General features: G+C 55.3%; 1 protein-coding gene and 1 non-coding gene across 2 annotated transcripts in view; one reads left to right on the top strand and one right to left on the bottom strand.

Moving 5' to 3' along the window:
* ACTL8 (actin like 8) overlaps positions 1-22,811 on the bottom strand; it is a 105,356-nt gene that overhangs the window by 74,199 nt on the left and 8,346 nt on the right. The window lies entirely within an intron of this gene.
* On the top strand, positions 12,667-12,739 carry TRNAK-CUU. The gene has a single exon. It is a non-coding gene; the product is annotated as a tRNA-Lys (tRNA).

Raw genomic sequence — 22,811 nt, 5'->3', positions numbered from 1 at the left:
GGGGGCGTGTTCTGCAGCCAATGGCGGGAGGGAAACAAGTGAAGGTGCCCAGGGTCCTGGAGTTTGGGGCTTAGAGTATGTTCATCAGGGAAAGGATGGAACCAGAGAGGAGAGGTCCAATCAGGCCAGATGCTTCCCAATGTCCTACGGGGCCAGGGGTCTAACTGCCTGGAGGGATGGAGACAGGCAAACGGAGAAGAAATGCAAAGAGAACAACGGAAAGAAGGGGTCAGGAATAAGAGGCTGAGACAGAGGGTAGAAAAGAAAGGGAAACAAAACCAAAGGAGGAGAACAAAGGGGCAGACAGGGGACAGAAGGGGCTCCCAGACCCAACCCCAGGAAGACCTGCTGCCGTCTTTGCTGGAGGCGGATGGACGCACCCGATGGCCCTGAGGTGGCTGTAGTCTAGAAGCCAAACCAAGGTGTGCCAAGAGGAGTCAGAACCCAGGAAACAGTTTGACACACGCACACACACACACACACACACACCCCTGCTTGGCCAGGTTTTGGAGAATCTACCCGGACGGTGTGCTGGGAGCGTCCCCTACTGCCCCTGTGCCCAGCCCCGACCCCACCGCTTGGCCCAATCTTTAGGTCCCGTCGCTTTGCCCAGTTGTGAGTGGGAACAGAGACGCCCAGGTGCCAAGGCACTTTTGGACCACACTGGGCAGCACTGGCGCTATGAACTGGGACGTGAGCTTCATGAAGGCGGGGATCTCGGTCTGGTTCATCCACACTGTATGCCCCCGGGGTCTAAACAGGGCTCCTAGTAGGCGCCCAATGCGTGTCGACTGAATATGGATGAATGAATGAACAGACCGCTGTGCCAGATCCAGGAGAAGTCATCCCAGTAGCTCCAAGAGGAAGGTCAGGGGCTTACTGGGCCCTGAGTCTGGGTTGGCCCCCCGGTGGAAGCCAAGCCCTAGGATCTCCCCCAAAGCCCCAGGCTGTGTCTTGGTCTCCCCCATCTCAGAACGTTTACTAGAATGCAGCTGCTGCTTACTCGCTCTGTCCCAAGCTTGGCTGAGACCAATGGTCCTCCTCTCTCGAGAATCACCTAGAGAACTTTAAAAATTACCTGCCCCATCCCAGATCAACTAAATCTATTCCTCACAGTGGGGGCCCTGGACCTTGGCAGCAGTTTAAACTCTCATAGGCGATTCTAGGTGCAACCAGGGTCGAGGACCTGGCCCCTAAATTCTGGAACAGTGGTGTTCACAGTGCAATCCCTGGACCAGTAACATCAGTGTCCCCTGGGAACTTGTTAGGAAGGTAAATTCTGGGGCCTGGAGACCTGCTGATTCTGAAACTCTGGGGTTGCCCAGCTGTGTGCTTTAGGAAGCACTCGGGGTGACTGTGATCCAGCCCGGGGAGAGGGTCATGTTCTAGAAGTATTTCTCCAAAAGCCATCCGGGGACACCACTCACAGGGACGCCAGCAAGCCTGGAATGGGCTCCCAGGAAAGCCTGGTTGCTGAGAGCCTGGGCGTGAGAAAGGAATATTTCTGCGGCATCAACACCTCAGTGAATTAATACGCTGGGAAGATAGGCTTTCTGGAATGGGGGTCTCTTCCTGAATAGGGGTGTTCTTGGATGACTAACATGGCTACAGTCACAGTCCCCAGAGATAGGGTTCCAGTGATCCTTAAATATCAGTATTCCCAGGACACAAAGCTTCTAGGGTATCAATAATCCAGTATCCACAGGGAACTAATGGGAATGGAACATCCATCTCCCAGAATGGGATTCCAGTCCCTTCTTTGGTATCAGGTCTGGCGGGGCATCGTTTATTCCAGGATATTTCTCTCTACTTCCTGTGGGATTCCTTGCCGTACTTCCCATCCCATTTGCCAAATGGAGCGTGTTCCACAGGCCTTTCCTCAAGGCCCTGAGACTTGGGGAGAGGGTGAGGGGGGTTCTGCAGTCTCCAAAAGTGCTTCTTCCTTTGCCCCCACGTTGCTGACGGTCGGGCTCCCGATGCAGCAGGGGAGTGGGTGGTCGCCCAGTGAAGCTGCAAGTCTCCCGCCCAGTTGGTCCACCTCGTTCATGATGATCTGATCAGAACATTGGGGGAGGGGTGTCCATTCCAGCTCTGGGTGGAGACGGGGAAGGCGAGGGGGAAGGCGCTGGAACTCCAGCCCTCCACAGAAAGGCACAGTCTCTAACTGGCGAGGCCCACTTTTAGAGGCCAAAGTTGGGGGGGAGGCAAGAAGCAGGGAGCCTGCAGCTGGGCAGGGCGGGGGGTGGGGGGATGGTTACGCACCTGCCATCTGGGACAGACCCGGAGCTCTCAGCAGGAGGGAGGCCCACCTGATATCGTCTCTTGGGTTCTTGCCCTGGAAGGTGGAAACCTCCGGTTCTGGCTCTATCCCCAGTGCTGTGCAACTCTGGAAACGCTGCTCTCCTCTGGGCTTCAGTGACCACAAAGAACAGAATGACACTGGATTGTTTCTTCCAGTCTAATCCATCCCATCAAATCCAGCCGAGTGCCTTCATTCAACGAAAGGAGTAAGACCATCTTAAAGATGGAACAACCGAGACCCCAAGAGGTGAAGGGACTTGGCCACGGTCACGGGATGAGTCAGAGACAAAGGGGAGAGCCGGACAGCCCTGGGCCCCGGCCCTCCAGAGAGATAGCCTCGGACAGGGTGCTAGGGTTCGGAGCTCTCTCCGGACATCGGTGTGACCTGGATGAATTGCTCCCTGTCTCTGATCCTCAATTTCCCAGTGACTTCTTGAAGGATGCTCACGTGAAGATCAAATAAAATAATTACCACAAACACACAGGCCGACTTTGGCCCCGGCCTGTTAGAGGCCCTGACACCACGGATTCATTTCCTCTCCGTCTTCTCACGATGTCTGTACTCCTGCCGGAGGCCGCGGTTCACAGAGGAGGACAGAGGAGGACAGGGGCTCAACAAAGGCAAATCCCTTGTCCACAGACACTGGCTTCAAGTGGCAGAGGCAGGGTTCCGCAGGTCCTGCCGACTCTGGGCGCCACGCTCTGTACTGCCTCCAGCCACAGAAAAGAACACCTTGGGCTTAAGCCTGGGTTACGGGGTCCCGCTGTTTTTCTCCCCTCGGCATCAGGGCCAATCCAATCTGGTTCCTTCCACAAGGAAAAGGGTCCCCCCGGACACACTCCCAGTGAGGCAAACCCTCCCCACCACCACGGCCAGGAGGAAAATACACCAGCCGCCAAAGAGGACCCTGGGCCGTTCCGTTTTTCCCTTAGCTAACGATGTCCTGCTCCGGGTCCGACACGGGCCCCTGCCTCTGCAGGGGGAGCTCACAGACTGGCAGGGGCTCGCGCAAGAACTCACAGCCACCCCCCTAAACACGGCCGGACAGAGTGCCATCCCTTCCAAGCAACGTGGCCAGTCCCTGGGGGGGGGGGTGGCGGGAACTGAGGAATGCCCCCAGTGACCCTGGAGCTGATCCAGCCCTGAGATTTCAGACCAGCAACTCTGAGGGCATTCCTGAAGAGAAGCCCCAAGCTTTGGGGAAATCCCAGGCCACAGTCAGCCACTAGCAGTGCATCTGGGGACAGAGATGCCCGCAGGCGAGATCATTGTGCCCTCTTCTCTAAGAGGAAAAACCCGAGAGCTGCCCACAGCCTGATAAAGAAGGCTTCTGTCGCCCCAGGCCAGGGGCACTGTGGCCCCAGGGTTGGCTGGAGTGAGATAAGGTTATTAAATTGCCCAGGGAGCCCTATTCAGCAGTGCTTATCCTTAATTGCAATTAAGCTGGCAGAGGCTGCGAGAAGCAGAATGGGGAGGGAAACACCCACAGCACCCGAGGTAGCCCCGATGAAGGGCTTTAGGACTGTCCCCAGACCCTTCCTGGGTGTAGGGATCGTGGGGTTTCACCCAAGCGGGGTCGGGTCCCCACTATGCTTAAGGACCCACTGTCAGAGACATGGGGCTCCGGTCCCAGCGCTGCCCCTTGGGCAAGCTTCCTCATCAGCCTAAGCTTCCATGCCTTCGTCCGAAAGGGGTCATGAGGACCCATCTCAAATCGTCATCGAGAGATTAAATGAGATAATCCACGGGAAGCAGCAAGCACCGCGCTGCCCTGCGCCCAGGGTCAATCCACGAGAGCCTGCGGGATTTCTGAGTCAAGAACAAAATGAAAGGTGCTGTATTTTTAAATAACCGCCTCCACAAAATGTCCAGTTGATGGCTGTGAAGGGAGGCTGGTGCCTTTAAGACAGAAATCGATCCGGCCCTTGGCCAGGCCAAGAAAAGAATATCAATCCTTGGGCACATTAGAAGCAGGATTGATGGGGAGCTCAGGGGTGTGATGAACGGAGGCCAGAGGGACCAGGCCTCGACCCCGGCTCGGCCCCCATGGACTCTTCCCTGCCGGGGGTTCGGGAGAGGAATCTATAGGACCATCAGACCTGAACCATAAATCCTGGGCCTTTTGCCAAAGAAGCAGCTGGGATGATTGAGCCCTATCCACACACACAGACGTGCACACACACACGCACCTGCAACCTCGCACACTCACACAGCCATGCCCATGTCCCACGGACAGCTGCCGGCGGAGGGGTGGTAACTCAGTGGAGTTACCGTCATGCTTACAGAGCACCTGCTGTGTGCCAGGCCCAGGAGCCGCCGACGTGAACGGACCCCCAGGGGCGCAGGGTCCAGCCCGGTGGACACAGAGTAGGGCGTCACTGCCCAGGTGATGAGGGCTCCCAGAGAAGCCAGCCCAGGGGCTGCAGGAGCCCAGAGGAGCGGCCCAGGCCCAGGGTAAGGGTCAAGGAGGAGGCAGCCCTTATGCTGAGCTCGGAGGCAGGCCTCAGGCAGGGAGGGAGGGAGGGAGACATTCCAGTCAGAGGGAGCAGTGTGAGAAAAAGCGGGGTGGGAAGAAGCAGGATGCGTGTGCAGGGACCGACAGCTGCCCTTCAGGGGCAAGGGGAGATCCCCCCCACCCCACCCCACCCTGCCATGTTCTCCTATGAGCAATGAGGAAGCACTTGAAGTCAGTTCTAGACTTTTCTGTCTGGAATGGGTCACAGAGGGGAGAGCGGGTGAGATGGGCCCCAGGTGGCACCGCTCACCCCCCCCCATGCTCTGGGGGTCGTGGGGCCTAGCCCTCGGGCAGCCGCATGCCCTCTGCTGGGAACCACGGTGCAGAACAACACTCCGGACCCCCAGCACTGTCCCCACAGCTCACTCTTGTCTGCAGGACTTGTGTGTATGAAAGGGAGACTCGGCATAACCCGACTTCTCTCCGGGGCAGCTGGGTGACCCAGAGGCTCTCTCCACCTCGTGACTTTTCCCTCTCGTCGGGTAATTCCCCCTCCTTCCCTTGGCCTTGGCTACAGAAAGGAGGGAGAAGGGGAGGGAGAGAGCGAAGGAAATGGACTTCCACAAAAAGGAAATCCACAAAGTGCCAACCATGGGCCAGCGGTTCCACTTCCTTTCTCTGCTGACTCCTAGAAATTTTTCTACCAAACTGGCCATGTGACCTTGGGCAAGTCACATCCCCCATCTGGGCCTCTGTTTCCCCGCCGCGACGTGCTGTGGTTGGTACTGCTTGTTTTCGCGAGTCCGTCCAGGGCTAGTGCTCTGAGGAAAACAGAGAGCCAGCCCCCCGGCTCCTGGCTTCCTGGGCTGCGTGACCTCAGGCGAGTCCCCAGACCCTCTGGGCTTCTCATGCGTCTGCAGTAGGACGGCCGTAACTCCCACCAGGCCGCAGGTGGTGGGCGTGCAAGGAGAGGGGCGTATGCAAAGCCCCCTGCTGGTCCTGGGCACACCGAGGCCCCCCCCAGGCCCTGCCATGGGTTCTTGCCCCGGCCAGGAGCGGGGAGCGGGGCTGCAGCGAAGGAGGGGGAGGCGGAAAGGCACACAGGCGCCCGCTGTTTGTTCAGCCATTCCTTTTGGAATGAATCTCCTTTTATCCCTGCGAGTGAAGTCTCCGTTCATCCAAAGTGAGTGTCTACAGTGGCTCGGGCCCCCATTTATCACGCGGCGTTTGATGGAATATTCCTCCTCGAGGAATTGCACTCCCAGACACTACTCACGCTCGGCCAGGGTCTTTGAAACTGAACAGCGGGTTCTTTAAAGGGAAAGAAGAGGCGCCCTGCATCCCAATATGCAGCTTTTGAACACGTCAACATTAATAGAGGTCACCGTTCCAGGGGACGCAGGGCCCTTCCCAAGAATAAATCAGCAGCGGGTGCCGCCGGCCAACCGACCGTTCTGTTTTGCTCACATTTCCTTTTTGATCGTCTGCTGCCGCCGGGGGTTACAGGGGTGGGGGAGGCAGGCCCGTCTGCACCCGCTTTGCTGGGCCTTGCGGGGAGACTCCTGTCTGAAGGAGACCTGGAGAGGTCATCCGTCATCCTGTCCCTTCCGCCACTGCCAGGTAGGATCTCGGAGTTTCAATGCAGGATGCCAGAGAGTTTTACAGAGTTTCCCAGGAGCCAGGCATTGGGCTCAGGGCTCACTGTGCACCCTCTCATTTCATCCTTACAGCTGTCTGGGGAAACTGAGGCCCAGAGACCTTAGGGTCCTTATCCCAAGTCCCACAGCTGATAAGGGACTTAGCCCAATCCAATGTCTGACCTTAACCACCCACCAGACTGCTGGTCAGAAGGGCTTTGGGGTCAAAAATGCAATTAACTGGGATTTCCTGACCTGTAGACTCATGGGGTGTGGTCCCTGGCGGCCTCATATCAGAGAGGAGAGGCAGAAGCCTGGTGCCCACCTGAACACCGATAGTCTGCCCTGATCCAGCCTCCTGGGGAAAGGCAGAGATAGTATGAAGCCCAAAGGCAGTGTGGCTCGACAAGTACGCCCTGGGCTTTGCAAACAGACAGTCCTGGTTCGAATCCCTACTTGGCCACGTCCTAGCTATGTGGCTTTGGGCAAGTGACTTGACCCCTCTGAGCCTCAGCTTGAAAACACAGCCCCTCCAGCAAGGCATCTGCACAGTCACGGAAGGGGGCTAGTGTCTATGTGACAGTCACCCCCCGCTTGCCCCAGGCCCCCCTGACTTTTTTCCCAACACTTCACCATCTGCAATAATGCAAGTACAGAGTGGCTGGCCCCTCTGCTGGTCCTGCCCCATTTAAAATCCTTAACAAATGCTCCGATGGATGATGTTTTATGTTTCTGTCGTTTCCGATTGCTTTATCAATAGTGCTGCTTATGTGAGTTCCATGATTTATCTGCTTCTGCCCCCCCCCACCTCCCTGTGTGGCCCTGAGCAAGTCATTCATCCTCCCGGGTCGCAGAACAGGAGAGCTGGTGGGAGGTGGTGGGAGGGATCTCAGAGATCATCAATCCAGGCCTTTCACTCTATCTATAAGGATCACAGCAACAACCCAGACCATCCCCAAGCTAGTGGTAGACCAGTACACCAGAGGCCCCCAGTGATCATGGTTCCTGGTGTTCCCGCCTCATATTCCTGTCCCTCCTGCACCAACTCTGGGTTAGGCCATGTGACTCGCTTTGGCCAACGGGACATGAGCAAGCACGAGCAAGGAGAAGCTCTACAGGTCCCTGCTCTTTGGGGCTTTTTGTCTTGGAACACCCCCTCTTAGAAGGCTATCTTGAGACTCCCAGACTAAAAGGAAGCCCGGGCTACTGAGAAGAACCTGGAAGCCCCAGCAAGGAACCCCAGCGGAGCTCCCAGCCCCCGGCCAGCAGCCGGTGCCAGCCGTGTGAGTGAAACCATCCTGGACATCCCGGCCAGTCAAACCCACCACTGGCTTCAGCTGCATGAGTGACCCGGACAGCAGCAGTGACCTGCTCATCTCAGTTTGCCTGGGACCCTCCCAGCTTCAGCCCAGAGAAGTCCCACTCCCAGGAACATGTCCCCTGCTGTGGTCACCCTGCCAGAAACAGACAGAGCAGAAAAACCAACCCATCAGCTCACAGGGTCAAGGGAAATAGTAAATAATTGTTTTACCTCTAAGTTGGGCGTGTTTTGTAAAGTAGCCGCAGGTAACCAGAGCCGGTCCCTCGTATGTGCCAAGCACCTCACATAAGTTCAGCCCCTGATACATACATGTTCTAATCGTCACGACAGTCCTTTTGAGATGAGCTTTTTTTTTAAGTTTATTTATTTACCCACGCAATCTCTCCATCCAGCATGGGGCTTGAACTCAAGACCCCCAGATCAGGAGTCATACACTCTTCAGACTGAGCCAGCCAGGCGCCCCCTGAGATGGGTTTTTACTCAACATGGAAAGAGCCTGAGGCTCAGACAGGTCAAGGGAGGTTTCAAGGTCAGGGGTTAAGAAAGTAGGAGAGTGAAGATCCCTGTGGCAAATAACCCTGTGAAGACTTTTTAAAAAGAAAAGGGAAGGGAAGGGAAGGGAAGGGAAGGGAAGGGAAGGGAAGGGAAGGGAAGGGAAGGGAAGGGAAGGGAAGGGAAGGGAAAAATTGGCTGGCTATTCTTTGGAATTCCACTTATATCTGTCAGGCCAATAGAAGAGGCCAGCCCTCCCCTGGTTCCTGTCCTGCTCCCCATTTTCTGTAGACATCTGTATTTTTCTAGGGTGGGAAACAACCAGCAGTGAGATTGTTTTTGTTAATGGGTGTACCACCCCCTTCCCTTCCTTGAAAAGAAGCATAGCACCTGAGTGACAGAAATGACTGCTCCTTTCTTTGTGCCCTATTTTATTTCATTCTATCACAGACATTCTTTTGCACTTACCTGTTCACCTGTCTCCTCCACTAGACCATAAACTCTTGGAGGGCCAAGACTACACATGATTCATTGCTATATTCTCTTCACCTAGCAGAGAGTCTGATACATAGTAAGTGATGTGTGAATATTTGATGACAGGTGGGGATACTCATCACTATACAAAGGAGAAGAGTGGATATTCGATGAATGTATAAATTCCAAGGAGGGTGTTGTTGAGCCCCACAAAAAATTCAAGTAAATTAGAAAATAAACATTGTCCATTAGGTGCAAAAGCCTAAAGGTCACAAATNAAGAGAAAGAAGAGAAAAGAGAAAAGCAGAGGAGCTAGTTTTCAAACCTCAGCCCAAGTCTTGCATCTAAGCCACAGCTGCCACCACAAAAACACCCTGGGTGTTTTTGCTACCATCTAGCAAACAGGAATGCACAGTTCATGTAACTTCCCCAAAGCCCCACAGCAAGTGAGTCCAGGGGCTGCCTCTGACACCCTCAGTGTAATCACACACACCGGCATCAGGAGGGTCTAATGTCACGTTGATGCCGTGTAACAAACCATCCCCAAACTGAGCGCCTTAAAACAAGCATTTATTTAGCTCATAAGCCTGGGGGTCAGTCGAGTGGCTCTGAGCTGGCCTGGGCTCCTATGTCTGGGCTTGGCTGGCTGTTGGCTAAGCAAGGAGGCCGGCCCAGTCCCCTCTCCACGCGTCTCCCACCCTCCAGCAGGCTAGCCCGGGGGATGCTCTCATGACAAAGCCAGAAGTGTGGGAGCAACGTGCAAGATCTGGACTTGGAACCAGTGCCGAGTCACTCCCCTTTGGCCAAAGCTGATCACAAAGCCAGACCAGGAACAAGGGAGGGAGTTACAGACTCTGCCTTTTGGGACAGCTGCAAGGTCTCATTGCAAAGGACGGAGGTACAGGAAAAAATCGGAGTTGATAATGATTTATCACAACCAAGTCTTTACTACGTGTCAGGCAATGTGCTGAATATTTATACGTGTTATTTATTTCTTCAACCATTCCTATCATTTAATGAGGCACTGTTTTCGGCCCCCATGATCCAGTTAGGGAAGCTAAGTCATATGACAATAAAGCGACTAGCCCAAGGTCACACAGCAATTAAGTGGCAAAAGCCAGAATTCAAGGCCAGGTCTGTTTTGCTCCTAAGTCCGTGCCCTTAACCACTGAGACACGCCAGCGTGCCAGCTCCTGGCAGCCGGCTCCAGCCTTGATATTCCAGAGGACGAGAGGCTGGGATCCCCAAAGCCTCTCATCAGAGCAGGAGCCGGTTTCTTCCCTGGCCAGAAGTTCCTGCTGATGCAGCAGGAAGTCCTGCTCATAAAGATAAAAGTCCCTTTGCCAGGTGAGGCAGCTCTGCTGACAAAGGACCCGCTTCCTTTAGAGTCGGTCCTCCAGGAGGGGAACAGGTGTGCGGCACGGGAGCCAGAGGGACGCAGATGGGGCCCGGCGGGGAGCCCGTGGATTCACCTGCATGCGGGGTGGCGGGCAGCAGCCCAAGGCAGCCTGGGGTTTAGAAGACAGAGACCACCTAAGCGACTAAGGCACTAGGGATGATCCAGGCCAGCCGCTTATGGTACAGGTGGAGAAACTGAGGCCCATAGGGGTGCAGAGACTTAAGAACACATCGCCGGATGGGGCTGATTGGACACTGGGTACGCTCCCCACCTGCTGGTGACCCAGCTCCTCCTGGAGTTGCTGGGGGCTCCTTAGAGGTTCCCACTGAGAAGGGGGCCCAGTAACGACAGGGGTCGGCCACAGCCTCACGTCTCCAGGGAAAGGCAGGTCTTGGGGCTTCTGGGGCCTGCTGAGCTATTTCTGTGTCTTTTCTTCAAGGAGATTCAGCCAAACACGGTGCTGATCAGCAAACACCATTTATTACCTCTGCTGCTCCTGGAGTTCCTTTCTCGGAGACAGTTAATGCCTCTTATCTCAGCCTGGAAAGCAGGGTGGGGGAAGGCCCAGAATGACGATCCCCGCTTTAGCGATAAGGATTTGCCAGCACCAGTCTCCGCAGCCTCGAGCAAACACTGCACCAGGGGCGCGCGTGGCATTTGCATAGGGAATTTTACAAAGTGCGGCTGGGGGAGGCTCTGGGGAGCCCCCAGCAGCGCAGAGGATACACAGGACACACACCGTGGATGCCACGCAGTCCAGGCCTCGCCTCTGCCACAGACTCCGTGAGCGACCTTGAGCGAGTCAGGTGATTTCCCCGGGCCTCCTTCACCCCCTCTGCTCAAGAAGGGTATGGTTGCGATTCGGGGTTTTCAAAGTGCACTTCTTGGGACCCCAATGTTCCCTGGAGGGGCCTGAGAGGCATTCCTGAAGGGGAGGAAGAGAAAGTGGGGTCCTAGCCCAGACCCCCGACTGCCACCAGACCACTCGCTCTTCTCTGCTGGGAGTGCTGGAGTACATGCATGATGTCATTTCACCAAAGGGTCTCACTACTTCCAAGGCATCTGTTGAAAGCCTAGACCAGATGAGCCGTGAAGCCCCTTCTGGGAGACTAAGGCGGTGAGGGTGGGGGGAAGGGGAGATGGGATTGAGGGCCTCATAATGGGGCGGGGGTCAGGATGAAGCGAGGATGTGGTCCTACCTAGCAGAGCTTCTCACTCCACCCACTTCACCTCCTTCCAACCCAGTGTCTGCCCCCCTTGGCTTCCTCCCTTGAAAAATCCATTTCCTGCCTCCCACGGGGAGGTCTGGCCCAGCCACAGGGAGGAAGGGGACAAGTGGGGAGGAGTGGACCCAGAAGGCTGAGCTACAGGGGCAGGGAGTGGGCACCAACTGATGGATGGGGGCAGCAGGAAAGAGGTCCAGCTGACAATACCCTCCCCACTCTTCCCAGCTGTGTGATCTGGGGCATGTGCCTTCACCTCTCTGAGCCTGTTGGGGGGAGCGGGGGGGTGGGTACCGTGCCTCCCTGTAGAACTGTGAAGACCAAATAAGATGTCAAAGTACTTAGCTCGGAGCCGAGAGCAGAACAGGTGCACATGAAGAGAGACACAAAATAACAGAAGCTTGGCCCTGGTCTCTGACTCCAGACCATTGGCAGAGCAGGGAACCCCTTGGCACCCCAGGGAATGGCAAGGTGGGGCAGACATGGCAGTACCAAACATGGAATCCTCCAGACCCCCCAACCCCCACCCTCTCCAGCCACTGCTGCTTCCAGAAGCTTCCTGCAGAGTCCTACATCCCAGCACTGAGGACGCGGACCCCTCACTCCGTGCCTCCTCTGTAAAGCTACAGCAGGACTCACAGGCATAGTCAGAAGTTGGGGGGAGCTAACACCCCTGGGAATGGAGTCCGGCACAGTAAGTGCTAGTACATATTAGCTGTTCCTTTTTGTTTTTTAGAGGAGGGGAGGGGCAGAGGGGGAGAGAGAAAGAATCTCGAGCAGGCTCAATGCGGGGCTTGATCTCACGACCCTGAGATCATGACCTGAACTGAAATCAAGAGTCAGATGCTTCACCAAATGAGCCCCCCAGGCGCCCCCCATGTAGCTGTTCTTATTTGGGGTTCTAACCAAGGTTTCCCCCACAGTCCTCTTTCATGCTCCAGCACCTGCCCAAACCCCACATCCAGTCCAGGCAACGGTGCTAATTGTCTGGGCTTCTGACATAAGGCGAAGATGGGGAAGAAAGCAGGAGGGTAGCAGAGCAAGGATTCCTACCGAGAGCAGCTAAGGCATCTCTGAGCTAAGCGCCGGGGCATCAGAGAGGACAGGAAGATGCTTAGATTCTGCTCCATCGTCCACAAAAGCAGGGGGGTCTAAGACAGAGATGGCCCGTGCTGCCCGTCTCACGGAGTTACCTACATCAACACAAACTGGGAGCGACAGAAATGTCTGCCTGCAGGGTCCAGGCAGAAAGCCTGAGCCTACTGTCTACCAGGCTGCCTCATCTCAGGGGGAGAACATTCCCCACCCATAAAGGCCACCAACCAGGAGAGCTTGTAGGATCAGGAATGGGGGGCAGAGGGGCACCTGGCTGGCTCAGTCGGTAAAGTATGTGACTCTTGATCTCAAGGTTGTGGGTTCGAGCCCCAGGCTGGGTGTAGAGATGACATAAAAATAAAATCTTAAAGAAAAAAAAAAAAGGAATGGGGGGGGCGGGGAGGGGACAGGCAGTGACAAATGGATCATGAACTAACAACCACACAAGACCAAGAACATCCCAAGGAAGGAAAGAGGTGTTGGGGGGGGGGGGGGACACAGGGAGCCTGAGCCAACAGAGACTGGGCTTCTGCCCCTGGTTGGAAGGGAAAGTTGAAATCGAAATTAAAGCTCAGTTTTAGAACAATAAGGAAGGTTGTATTTTTTGCACCCTGCTGTTGGTGGACAAGATATCTACCAACAAAGACGAACAGGTGTAAAAATCTGAGATTACAGGGTTGCCAGGGCTCCCCTGCTGCGAGAAACCACTTTATACATCATTATTGAAGAGGCCCGTCTCCCGTCGTGCAAGGATGGGTCTCGGAAGTACAATTGCTGGGGGTCAAAAGGTACCAAGCTCAAGGTTCTGAGCACAATATAGAAGCACCTGCTTCCAGAAAGCTCGGGCCATCTGCTGCTCCGCTAGCCGAGGCTACACAGCCTGCCTCACTCCTCACTCTGCATCTTCAAGGAACATCATTTTGTCCACCTTTGCCAATTTGATGGGCCAAAGACTAGAGTCTCTCTGTCTCCATCTGCATTCTCTAGATACTAGCGTGAGGTCCCCCCTCCCCGACCCCGGGCGCTTTGGGAAAGCCGGAGAGTTTGGGTTACACGACCCTTGTTAAGCACGTGCGTGTGCACAGGACTTTTGGCATGAGACACGCTGGGAACACTCCCTCCCCAGTCAGAGGGCACCATCCTGTCGCTGGGCCACTTGGATCCTCAGTTTCTGAATCCTTTAAGTGGGGAGAATGACATCTGTCCTGTAGGAAGGAAGTATTTATTTACAGTCTGCTTCCTTGGCCTTCTCTTTCCTCTTCCCTCTCCGGCCCATTGGCCAAATTTCCTGGCAATGTGGTTTGATCACGGGAGGGTTTGACTGGCTTAGACCGATCGATGTCTTCCATCTCCCTGGGCACAGTGATTGGAGCAGGAGTGGGCACCTGACCCAAGGACCCATAGGCCCAATTCTGGGACTTGCATTGAGCTGTTGGGCAACAAAGCCTCTTGTTTACTCACAGATGTGAAGGAGGAAGTTTCTGGCGGCCATCCTAGAGACCGAGAGAGAGGCTGGAGGTGAATGATGAGACACCGAGGACGTGGAACCAAGAAAGGGATAAAGGGAAAATGCATTGGTCCTATGCCTACCAATCAGCGTGTAGAGGCTGGATCAATCCTTGCCTGAAGCAGGTCCCGTCTCTTTTTCAGTTTTGTAAGTCCATGAATTCCCTTTATTATTTAAGCTCACTTGCAATGCAAATTACGGTACTGAAGATATGCATTACTGCAGGGACAGTGCCTGCTTTGGCACATAGCAGGCACTCAGGAGACCACCTCATACACAGAAGCTCGTACACAGAGCCAGCGAACAGACCCATGGGGTTTCAATCACAGCTCCACCTCCTCTGAGCTCTGCTGTGTGACCCAAGCAGCTTCACCTCCCTGACGGTGGTAATCGCTGCCTTCTCAGGTCGTTGTGAGAATTAAAATAAAAATCCATGAAAACACTTCACCATCCCCAACCCACAGTAAGTACTCAACAAACTATTATCATTTATTCACAGTATTATTGGAATAGCAATGTTTATTACTACCTGCCCTCCAGGCTTGACGGTGAGCTCCTTGGGGGTAGGACCAAGACTGTGTTGCCCTGTGTGTCTCTTGCAACAACCTGAATCATCCCTTGCTTGTTGGTTGCACGTGGCCACCCACCCCGCCCACGGCACCTGTACCGACTCTGCCGCTCTTTGGTTCCACATTTTTCTCTGCGGCCCAAGACGGAGATCCTGCTCCCTCAGCGAGGCTGCGGCAGGCCCGAGAGGCCCCGGATATCTGCTGTACAGATGAGGACACTGAGGTTCAGAGAGGACCACAGCCTGTCCTGGCCACCCAGCTGGCAGGAGGCAGCATAGATGTTAGAACCCACTGTGTCCCCACCTCTGGTCCCTCCTGGGTGACCCCAGACTCTGACCTCCCACTGCAAAGAGGAGACTGCGGGCACCACCCTGCATGGGCCCAAGCGTCTGTCAAGGTCAAGAGGGCCCTGAGCTTCCCTGGACGTGGAAGCACGTGGTGGGGGGAGATAAGGCCAGACACTCCCCTTCTCAGAGGCTGACAGAGGTCATTTACAAGCACTGGGGACACAGGCGACCATTCCTGAAGACGCCCAGTGCCTCTAAAAGCAGTTTGACCATATGCTCTTCCCTACCTCAGGCTTCCTGCACCCCGCCACGTGGGTGCACCCCGGTGCCCTCTGTCCTGCCACCACCATACCCGGTGGCCAGCTCAGCTTCCAGCCAGCTGTGCCGCCCAGGGCACCACCTCCATCCCCTGGAACCCCATTCCCTCATCTGGAACTGCAGAGACAAAGCAACACCCACAGGACTGTTTTGAGAATGGCTCCCGCCACCAAAAAAAAAAAGAAAGAAAGAAAGAAAAGAAAAGCAGCCAATGGCTCTGTGTCCCTCCACACACCAAGCCTGTGAGTTCCTCCCTGTCTTCTAGGTAAGGCTCCAGAGACATTCTCGCTGCCCCTTTGCCTCTCGTCCTCCCCATCGTCCACCTTCCCAGAACCCAGATCAGGAATATCTGTTTCCTAGAGGGTCATTTTCCAAGCATTGTTCTCTGCAGTCCGCCCCCCAACCCAGGGGCCTCGAGCAGGACCTGGCATGTTCTCAGATCTCCATGAATAACTGTTGAATGACTGACCCACCAACAGGGAAAACCGGGGTCCAGGAAGTTGCTACCTGGAACCCCGACCCCCTGGAAGATTTCTCTGACCCTCCACCCAGGCTGAGTTCAAGGCTTCTCATAGGAGCTTCCTGGAAGCCCAGAAATGTCCAGGAAAATGCACAGGCTCTGGGGTTCAAGCCTTGGCTCGACACTGACTAGCTCTTTGTCTTTGGGCAAGTGACATAACCTCTCTGTGCGTCCATGTCCTCACCTGTAAAATGAGGGTGACCGTGTCTGCCATGAAGAAGGTCTGTGAGGTGTCATGAGCCGGGCACCGCACACAGCCTGGCACCAGGAACGTTCTGGGTGGTTTTTATTAACAGCCACCAGTGTCTCGCAATACTGTCTTGGCTACCTGTCTTTCTCCACCTGCCCGTGAACCCCACAGCCCCTGTAGGGAGGCCTGTCAGGTGTTTTCCCAGAAGCCCTGCAGGGACCTTTTACTGCTTCTGCGAGCCGGACCCTGGCCTCCCTGCACCTGCGGCTCTTCCCGGGGGGCGGGGGGCGGGGAGGTAGCCCTTAGTCCTCATCTACGGGGAGCTGAGCTGTCTGCAGGTCTACAGCCCCAAGGCTGGTCCTCGGCCAGCGACAGACAGGTCGCCAGTCAGGACCAACTCGGAGGTGTAACGTATACTCCAGAGCCCCTGTGGAATCAGGCTGAGGCCACTATCTGTGGAGCTTTGCCTGAAATCACACGCCAGCCTGCATGCCCAACCCCCACCCCGGCCCCCTCTCACCCTGCCCTGCACCGAAGTCCTCGTCTCCAGCAGCCACCCAAGACAGTGGCAGATGCAATGCTTCCCCCAACCCCACGCTCAGCACGGTACCCAGACATGGGCCGCTCAGTCGATGTGGGTCCCTGCCATCAAGAAAAAGATTTAGTGAGTCAGCCAAGGGATGACTTCTGAGAGGGAACAGCTGAGACTGAGAGCCGGTGGGTCTCCCCCGGACCCCCAGCCCCCTCCCTTGCCCACGCCAGGAGCCACTTGTGGCCATAAATGTTCAGTGGAGCATGTGGTCTTTACTGCACGGGCCTTGAGCTGCGTAAACAAAGTTGTAAAATTTAAAGGCAAATCAGGCTGGGATCCCAGGGGCTGCCACCCTGACATCATAGCCAGGGGCGGGGCTTGCGCGGAACAGGTAGGAGGAGGCTCGTGGCAGCCTTGAGTCTGGGCTGGAAAGAAGGGGTGATCTGGCCCCAGCGGATTGTGGCTTCTGTTTTGTTTGCAATCATTCACTCTGAAATGATCAGATGGAAGCAGGTCCACATCTAGACCGTACCCTGGTCAAGGGGGTTGGAGGTTTTGTCTCTTTCAAAGGAAATACATCCTGGGGCGCCTGGATGGCTCAGTCAGTTAAGCGTCCAACTCTTGATTTCGGCTCAGGTCATGATCTCAGGGTTGTGGGATCGAGCCCCGTGTCAGGCGCTGCATTCATCATAGAGTCTTCTGGAGGTTCTCTTTCTTTTTTTTTTAAGATTTTATTTATTTATTTGACAGAGATAGAGACAGCCAGTGAGAGAGGGAACACAAGCAGGGGGAGTGGGAGAGGAAGAAGCCGGCTCTCAGCGGAGGAGCCTGATGTGGGGCTCGATCCCAGAACGCTGGGATCACGCCCTGAGCTGAAGGCAGACTCTTAACAACTGCGCCACCCAGGTGCCCCTGGAGATTCTCTTTCACTCTCCCTCTGCCCCTTGCCCTGCACTCTCTCACTCCCTAAAATAAATAAATAAACCTTAAAAAAAAATAGAAAATACATCCTCCTCTGTGCAGGTAGGAACCCAACACGGGATCAAAGGGGCTGGGGATTCAGCCAACAAGAGGAGAGCCTTGCCCTCCTAGAGCTTAGATTCTAGAGGGAGAAAAAACAAGCTAACAAGTCATGGCAATTTTAAATACTGCTCAGCACTGTAAAAATCAATGGCAGGGGGGTTGCCTGGGGGATGCAGTCAGTTAAGCTTCCGACTCTCGGTTTCAGGTCAGGACGTGGTTGCAGCGTTGTGAGATCGAGCCCCATGTCAGGCTCTGCACTCAGCATGGAGCCTGCTTGAGATTCTCTCTCCCTCTCTCTCTCTTTTAAAAAATTCAGCAGGAAGGAAGCCTGCATTAGCTCGGGAGAGCCCAATGGATGACACCCCGACAGTATCTGTCTGAGGAGGTGGCACTGGCCACAGTCCGCAGCTGACACAAGGCAGGCTGCTCCGTCGGCAGGCCTCCCTAGCCTTCTCCCCGCCCCCACCTCCTGACACTGCAGACAGAGCAGGTGTTTGCCGATCAGGGTCCTGTTGCCCAGCCTCACCCCTGGGGATCTCTCACCCAGCCTCCTGACTGTTCAACGTTGGTTAAGGGTGTGGGCTCTGGAGTCCCAGCCCTGGGTATAAATCCCAGCTCTGCCACTCACTAGCTGGGTGCCCCTGCACCTCATTTCCAGATCTGTAGAATGCGAATAAGGGCAGGACCCAGCTGGGGGAGTCACTGGTAGGAGTAAATGAGGTGGGCGTGCACAGAGTCAGCCCACAGTAAGGGCTGGTCGTTATGGTTGTGTTTGTCACAACGGAGGTGCCCGCTACAAGAATCTGGCTGAGACAGGAAGAGAAGCAGCCCACCGGCTGGAGGCAGGGAAGGTACAGTGGCGAGGAAGGGGGGTGAGCAGGGGAGGAGGGGCCTGAGGGCTCAAGGATCAGGCCAAGGATGTACGGGGAACCGAGTGGGGCTGCACAGTTTCACAGAGGGGCTCGGAATGGCACACAGGATGCTCTGGGATGCTCGAGGACATCTGTGCAAGTTCCTACCATTGGTCAGACGAGCGAGACAGCAGGGGAGGAAGAGGGGTCCGATAGGCCTGGGCTGATCCTGGCTCAGCCTCTTAGGGGCAACATCAAAAAACGGGGTGCTCCAGAAGCCTCACCGGCGCCGTCTGCTAACGTGGCGATAACCCTGGAACCCACCTCTCGGGGCGCGGCAAGGGCCGAGTGAGATCTTGCATGAAGTCAGCACTCGCTTCATGGATGTTAATAAAATTACACTGAAGAGTCTCGATTTTAAGACTCAGTGAACCCAAGGCTCAAGATTTCAAGATTCTAAATGTTCACGAGGCTAAGACCACAGGGTAGAATGTCAGCTCTGTGAGGACAGGGATTTGGTCTACTTTGCTCATGGTGTTGTCCCCAGTACCTGCAGCTGGAGGTTGGCATATGGGTAAGGAGTGTGTGTGTGTGTGTGTGTGTGTGTGTGTGTGTGTGTCGGATGAATGAGTAAATGAAGGAATGACCGGATGGGCAGGCTGGCCAGGCCGTCCCCTTGCCCAAACCAGAAAGGAGGATTCAGTCCTTGACTCTCTCCCCCATGCATCCCGCCTCCTGCCGAGCAGCTCTCCAGCCAGCACCCCCACCCCTGCAGCAGCCCCTCGCTCACCTGGAGCCCCCGACAGCCTCCTCACCAGCTCACCCACCCCTCCCATGTCAAAAATCTCATTTACAGAAAGAAAAGAAGTTCATTAACCAAATCCGGGGCATTCCGCCGCAGGGCTGACCCATTATCAGGCACAAAAGAAAGTCTTCTCTTCGTCACTTACACAATTAACCACGAAGAAGTCGGCCACTGCAGGCCACAGCACCCCCTGCTTCCCAAGGAGAGCTGGCGTGCAGAGCGGGCACGGCGGCAGGGGGGATGGCCGGAATGACTGGTGGGAGTCACCCACAGTCCTGGACCGTGGCGGAGTAGGAACCCACCGCGGTCAGGTCACGCTCTGACACCTCCTCTCCTCGCCCAGGACACCGTGAACCTGAGTCCAGCCGCTCCCGCCTCATTAAGCAGCCGGCACAGGGCCCTGGGAAACGTCTTCATTAGGTGGCCACACTGGCTTGTGTACATTAATTTGATAAAGGTAATGAGGTTCAGCAGAGCAGAGCTGACCATGGTTCTGAGAGCAGCTGCCCTGAGGCCCGAGCTCTAGGAATCAGGATCTGGGGAGGGCCGAAGGGGTTTGCAGGCGGCGCTGCTGCGGGGCTCGCTGTCCCTCCCCTGCCCCCCAACCCATTGCATTTCAGCCTCAGGGAGGCTGAAGGACCCTGGGGGGGGGGGAGGGTTCCTATCTTGTCCTAAAGGTCTCTGGAAACAAGCTGGATTTCAGTCCTAGCTTTGCCATGTGCCGTAGGAATCAAACCACTTGACCTCTGAGAGCCTCAGCTTCCCCAGCTGTAAAATGTGCGTGACGATTCTGCCTTCTAGCACTGATTAAATGAGCTAATACTGTGAAGCATTTCTCACAAGCCTGGAGTTCACGGCGGGTCCTCGGTAAATAATAACAAGTTATTTCTATTACCAAAATAAAATAACAGAAGCCTCCCCTCGCTGACCTTGTGTGTCCACTTGGAAAATGGTTCTTTCAGATAGATCATTAGCTCCTGATTTTCATGAGCCCCCTTCTCATGCTGGGCTTTCTGTTCCCCTTGGGGTTCAAAGGGTTGAAGAATTTGGTCAAGGTTACGCAGCTGGTAAGTGGTGAGCACAAGATTTGAACCCAAAGCCAAAGGATCTGTGCGGACGGACGAGCCTGCAGACGAACGGGCTGGCCCCGTACCTGAATACATCTGATGCTTCTATGTTCCCTCTGAGCCAGCTTTGCTTACCGACCCAGGCGGCGACACAGGAGACACACACTGAGCGCACACAGGCCGTAGGCGGTGTTAGATCGGGGATCAGGAGACCCGAGGCTCAGCACAGCTCTGCCACGACTCCTTAGCCAAGCCATGCCCCTCCCGGAAACTCTTTCCCGTCTGTAAAGGGCAAGGAAAGTTTGACTCTCGACACCTTTTCAGCCCAGTTCATTCCACGGAGCCTTCTCTGAGCCACCTGCTTTTTGGTTTAAGGCTGCCTGAAACCCCACATGTTCTGCCTCCTGGCCCAGTGCCAGCCCACGGGGGCTGAGAACCCCCTGCACTCGGTCCCCTCAGAGAGCAGCAAGAAGGACTAAGTGCAGAGAGCGGGGTTCCCTGCCTCGGCATGAGGTGATACCATGAGGCACAGGATCCTGAACACAGAAGTTCTCCTCAGGATGCAAAATCCCCAAGCTGGGGTACATGATAACCATGGATCAGCAAAGAAGAATAACAATGATAGTGTGAAGGATTTTTTTTTCCCCTAGCTGTAAACGAGGGAGATGCATGGGTGTCTAATTAGCAAAATATTAGGTAATTGGTGTAATCTGGGACTATTCCCTTTTTGACAGCCTCTACTGTGTTGGCCCATTTCAAGCCTGAGCTGCCGGTAATATCAGCTGATAATTGTAATACTGAAAATGAAAAATCAAATCAGAGCCATTGGAGGCTCCCATTAAATTGATTTAGGACTGGAAAAATTAATGGGATTCCCTTGCCTCCCCCCTCTTCCCCGCCTGGTCTCTGCCTTGCTCTGCCACATGGAGAGAGGATCGGTGGGGCTCTACCACTCGTTCTGGCCTGCCCCCCACCCTGCAAGGTGGTGAGGAGCCGCCACCCCCCCAAAGCCAGGGGTGGGGGGTTTCTTAAGAGAAGAGAGGAATGCACCCAGCGCCGCAGCCTTGGACGGAGCTGGTACATTTTTCCTTTCCTCTCCCAGGAGAACTGAACCTCTGGGATGAGGCACAGAGCAGCCTGGGTTATTTCTAAGTTTGATGAGGCAAGGCAATAGAGTCAGTGTGATGTGTGTCCCATCAGCTCAAGTGACAGAAATGAACTCTAGGGGCGCCTGGGTGGCACAGCGGTTAAGCGTCTGCCTTCGGCTCAGGGCGTGATCCCGGCGTTATGGGATCGAGCCCCATATCAGGCTCCACCGCTATGAGCCTGCTTCTTCCTCTCCCTCTCCCCCAGCTTGTGTTCCCTCTCTCGCTGGCTGTTTCTATCTCTGTCAAATAAATAAGTAAAATCTTTAAAAAAAAAAAAAGAAAGAAATGAACTCTAACCAGCTTAAAGCAAAGAAAACATGTGTTGGCTCATGAAACCGGGAAGTCCGGAGGGAGAGCTTGCGCAGAGACGCCAAGAACCCAAAGCTGTCACTGCACCACCCCCTCTATCCCTGCTCACCTCCTTCCCTCCCGCTGTGGTGAGGGGCACTCCGCACTGAGCTGACGTAGGGACGGGGGCAGGGAACGGGACCACAGACAGCTTCCAGGCTGATGTCCCCCCGGCTTAGCAACCCCAGAAGAAAGAAAGACTCTCTCCCCCAGCATCAATATATAAAGCCAGGGAAGGGCCCCAATTGGTCTGTCTGGAGACATATGCTCTTCTCCGGTCCAATCACTATTGCCAGGGGGTGAGACAGTATACAGACCAGGCCTGGGTCCCAACCCACTCCTGTGACTGCAGGAACAAGGTATGATGATGACGGGCACCCCCCAGGTGAGCAGGTAAGGCAGCATCCGAAAAGCATGGTTTTCCTACCGGGAGAGGCAGGGGCATGTGGTTACATGAAATGCCCCACCCCCAAACTTAGCATCTTAAAGCATTGCGCTTTGCCACAGTCTCTCATGATTCTATGGGTTGCCGGGAGCAGTGGGTCTGCTGTTGGACAAGACACGATCCAGATCCGTAGTTACCTGGGGACACGACCGGATGGCGCGTCCATGATGGCTCAGTGGCGTGCATGGCACCCGTGGCCGGGACTCTCAGGCCGTGTCTGTCTCCACGGGTATGTCCCCGTGGTCTCTCCATCAGCGTAGCTGGACTTCTCACGTGGCAACTCAGGACTCCCAAATGAAGAAAAACCCGGCCTCAAGAGCAAGCTAAACATATTCCACTTCCCAATGGGGAAAGTGACATAGAGTCTTCACCCCCTTTAACCGCCACCCCCCATCCCCCCATCGGAGGGTGGCACGAACAACGGCAGCAGGAGTGTCCCCTAACGTCCACCATTCTGTGCATGAACTCAAGAAGCACTCTCAGGGACCCTGCTCAGTGCCAGGTCTGTGCCAGGGGCTGAAGTTCCTTCCCTCCAAGGGAGATGCCCCACCACCCGCTCCCTGGGGGTGGCCTATGACTCGGCTGGTGTACCTCTGTTGTTATGGAAACCAAGCCATTCTGGAGGCGCAGGTGCCCTCGGGCTCCCTCCTCAGGAGAAAGTCCAGTGAAACACAGGAAAGAAGAGAGAGCCTTTGTCTGGGAGAGAGAGAGATGCTCTTGGAGCTGCCAAAGGCTGGGTTTCTCACTCTCCTTAACCAGGGCAGGAAGGTTCTAGAAATAAACCGGCCTGTATTTGAGTCCAG

This window comes from Ailuropoda melanoleuca, chromosome 11 (genome assembly GCF_002007445.2).
Source record: "Ailuropoda melanoleuca isolate Jingjing chromosome 11, ASM200744v2, whole genome shotgun sequence".
Taxonomy (NCBI): domain Eukaryota; kingdom Metazoa; phylum Chordata; class Mammalia; order Carnivora; family Ursidae; genus Ailuropoda; species Ailuropoda melanoleuca.
This window is presented reverse-complemented; position numbering and strand designations above follow the sequence as displayed.